At 35.7% G+C, this 4,320-nt stretch overlaps 1 pseudogene; it reads right to left on the reverse strand.

The window, feature by feature from the left end:
• Positions 1-1,253: 1,253 nt before the first annotated feature.
• Positions 1,254-2,266, reverse strand: LOC102236385 (annotated as a pseudogene).
• Between the last annotated feature and the right edge of the window lie 2,054 nt (positions 2,267-4,320).

Genomic DNA, 4,320 nt, shown 5'->3' on the forward strand with positions numbered 1-4,320 from the left:
CATATTCATAACTGTGATATGTACAGACCATTAGTGATGTGTGTGAGAGGACTCCGAGTTCCAAACAAGTGATACCATTAAACAGAGCATGAATGTCCCTGACTAAGAAAACAGACTCTCATATGGTTCTGAAAAAGAATTGGATGAAAATGAATCAGAACATTTCCCATTACAGCAGTAATTTATTTAAAAATGCATTGGTTTTTATACTTTTTAACAAAAAAGGAAAACAGTTTTTGCATTCTACAGCCAGTGTGAAGTTTTGTAAAAGCAAATTAGCACTTTTCATCTCAAAACATATTTTTATTTCTAACTTTTATTAAAGCTTCCCTTTTATATTTATGTTTGGCCCCACATACAGTAAATACATAATACAATACATACATACAATACATGTTGGGCTCATCAAGGTCATTGTTCATTATTCAACTGTAAGATACATATATTTCTATTAAATGAATATGATCTCCATATTTTTTATTTTTTTATAACAAGGCCTGAACCTTTATTATTGTAGATATAAGTATTTCTCTTCATTCTGATCATTTTTCCACATGCCCACAAAACTGTAGTGAATAAATGTATTCTGGATGCCATAATAATAAGTAAATCATAAGTAATAAAAACAAGTACTCCTTTTGTGATAAAAGATCTCTTATTATTCTCAGTTAGGCTTTTTACAACATTGTGTCTTCAATGGCAAGGTTTTGTTGATATCAGACTTAATAGCGTAGTATCGCCTTCTGTCTTGTTTTACAGGATCTCAGTTCTGTGTTTCATATAGTTGATAGTAACAACTATATGAGTTATGTTAAGGAAAGTTTGGAGATTTTTCAGCACTGCTGTTTAGGTTTTATTTAGCATATTGGGTCTGCTTTGTGTCTTCTGGTATTATAAATCAAGGCAAACAAAGACCATATTTGAGATCTCTCAATGCTCTCTGATCACAATTTTATTTAACATATATATGATCCCACTGGCTCACATTATACTGCACTAAAATATCAACTTTATATTTCTGTCAGCATCACTCGGACAGTGCACTACAGTCCGAGTGATTATGTCTAAATGACTCTATGACTGAACATTTCCTCTATCCCAATAAAGAAAAATAGAAGTCATTGTTTATGGTTCCCAAAAGTCAAGATTAGAGATTAAAAACTACACTCAATGGGGTAAAGACTAAGATGCATGCAAAGATCTGAGCTGTTATTATGGACTTAGAGCCACACAAAATGTCTGGCACCTGCTGCTCACCCAAAATGCTGATGCCAGGAAGAAGGTGGGTGGATGCTGATCTCTGTCCAGTTTTTGGTGGGTAGAGCAGCTTTTAGGGAATAGAAACTCTGGAGGAGGCTGAGGTAGCCTTCAGCCTGTGAGAGTTCCTTAACCTCAGAGCTCTTCTTCATCAACTCGGAGATTTTCTGTTCCAGGTCTTTGATGAAGACTTCATCCTGTCTCTCTGTAGTTTTCTGTTTCTCTTCTATCTCGTTTATTAGCTCCTCTAAGGCTTTCTCAACAGACACCTTCAGAGCAGTGAAGACCTGAACACCTTCTGTTTTATCTCTATCTGCAGCATCTTTACAATTTTTATAGCCTCTTTGATCTCTTGAACTTTCAGTCTATTAATCTGAATTTTCTTCTTAAGTTCAGGTTCCATCTTTTTCAACTCTACCCTAACTGCTTCATATTGGTGGCTAAGAGGGACAAACTGGTGACTCTTGTGGACTAAAACCGAGCAGAGGCAGCAGATGCATGTCTGGTCAGTCTTGCAGAACAGTTCTAGAGTTTTATCATGCTTCTTACACAACATTTCTTCTAGATTTTCCACAGGCTCCATCAGCTGATGTTTCTTCAGTCTTGGCGATGTCAGATGAGGCTCTAGGTGAGTCTCACAGTAGAAGAGCAGACACACCAGGCAGGATTTCAGGGCTTTCAGTTTGGTTTCAGAGCACAGGTCACAGGGAATTTCTCCTGGTTTGGCAGCTTGTTGCTCTGAGTTACTGCCACAGGCTTTCTGCTGAGCTTTAAGTCTGAACTGAGCAACCATCTCACGGATGTAGGTGTTGATTTCTAGCTCAGGTCTTGCATCACAGTCCCTCTTACAGAGTGGACACTGAGAGCAGTGATTTACATCCCAATGCTGGGTAATGCAGTTCTTGCAGAAATTGTGTCCACATGGTGTGGTGAGTGGATCTTTAAACAGATCCAAACAGATGGAGCACAGAAACTGCTTTTCAGAGAGAAGACAGCTTGCAGACGACATGCTTGCAGTCTGAGTGATTAAGAAAAAAATGCTGATATTAATGAATAGACGATATGCAAAAATATATATTACAAATATATCTAGACCACACTGTTAAAAAAATATGATTTTTGGAGTTGACACTGACTAATTTCAAGTTTTGCAGCTGAGCAAAACGTTTTGTGCAAGGCTGCAAAACACTGAGTTCCTTGAAATTGGTTATTCTGGATTCTCTGCTTTATGGTATTTTAAGTCTTTCATTCACTCCTTTACCATGGACATTATTAGAATATTATATTATGTAAAACACCTCAAGTAATTCTGCTGTTTAAAGCTCCATATTGTTACAATAAAAGTATTTTTTCTTTTTTTGCAGCTATTTAGTTTCTTATTGTGAAACAGCTAAAATATTGATCAATAAACAGTTCTAAGAAGCTGAAATACAATCACACACTTCATCTACTTTACTCCTGACCGCTCTACATTAGCTACCTTCATCAGTGTATTTGTGTGTAAATCAGCCTGTTTTTGTTGTAATCAGAATCACAGTAAAAACAACAGGACATGATCAGAGTGCCACTAATAATTAGTATCAATGGATATTCAACCAACCAATCAATGTGATGATAAGGACTCACCAAAGTCTGTTGAACAAAACCTGATGGACACCATTGGATCTTTTCACAGACAGAAAGACACACCTGAATTTGCTGCTGCTTCTTTCACAATTTTAAGTTTCATTTCTGGAGTCAGAACTGTTGCCCCTCCTATCATTTACAGAATTCTCATGCAACTGCAAAGCTATGTGATGAGTAACAGCCACATAATAGTGAGAGGAAGAGCTGCGATGGTAACTTAGAATAGAATGTTAATTAAATCTGATTTTGACTCCCCAGTACACTGGAAAAAAAACTGCCATTATACCTTTGTCTCTAAAAGCTGCTGCCAGTGGAACAAGAATAGTTAAAGGCTCCCATGCTACTACACAACTGACCATATTTCAAAGTTAAAGCTATGAGTAGAACCCCTGGAAATAATAGCCTATGATATCTCCATTCACAATCATAATTTCAACTTGTGTATTTTGTCTTGGCAAAGTTCTCATTAATGAACCATTTAAAGACTTTTTGGATGTATTTCCTCAATGAAATTCTCACTTGGAAGAAAATATTGACCTGGAGGAAAAAAAGGTAGAAGACAGGTAGTAGAATTACCACTTCTTTCTTGACCATCAGACATCAAATATAGGGATTGGACACACCTCACTAAGGTTTCAAAGGGTGTGTCAAGGAATCCGTGAGGTTTGAGTTATTATAAGTGAGTGATGTTTTATTTTTTCAGGTTTCTTGAATTTGTTTGTTTAAAAAGAACCTTCATAAATTTATCTGGGCATTATATATTGACAACTATTTATAGGATGTAGTGGTAAATTATATTCCATAACAACAATTAACAAGGCAGCAAAAGTTTCCTAAGGTTAACTTGTATATTTTTACAGACATCAAAATACAAAAAGAGGATCAAACAATTAATACGATATTTTGAGTTATTATCAATTAACACAGTGCTCACATTTCTCTGTGGAAATCCATGTTTTTAAAAGCTAAAATAAATTGCAGACCTGCTTTATTCCCTACAAGGTTTAGTAATGGAACTACTTTGCTCAGGCTTATCTTTACCAGTGCACTAATGAATATTGGCTGATGTGGAAGAGGCTCTTAAGTGCCAAGATATTTACTTTGCAACAAACATTTTCCATTTTCTCACATTTTTTTACAGTGGCAGGATGTCTGTGCATTTGTTGGACAGTTCTGCATTATTTACTCTAGCTAACAGAGCCTTCATTAAATCAGGTGTTTTCTCTTTCACTCATGGTAAAACTCTGGATATGTTGAAAGTGAGATTTTAATGTAGTAGTTTTTCTTTGCTACAAGTAATTCTGGGCTTCTCAGTTTAAATTTCTGTTAATATGGTTTACAGTCTGACTCTCTGAATGAAATGTTTAAGTTTTTGGGTTATTTTCTGCATGAAAAATAATGCTTGTTTAGCAACTGTAATTTAAAAGACAAGGCTTT

Source organism: Xiphophorus maculatus, chromosome 6, assembly GCF_002775205.1.
Source record: "Xiphophorus maculatus strain JP 163 A chromosome 6, X_maculatus-5.0-male, whole genome shotgun sequence".
Taxonomy (NCBI): Eukaryota; Metazoa; Chordata; class Actinopteri; order Cyprinodontiformes; family Poeciliidae; genus Xiphophorus; species Xiphophorus maculatus.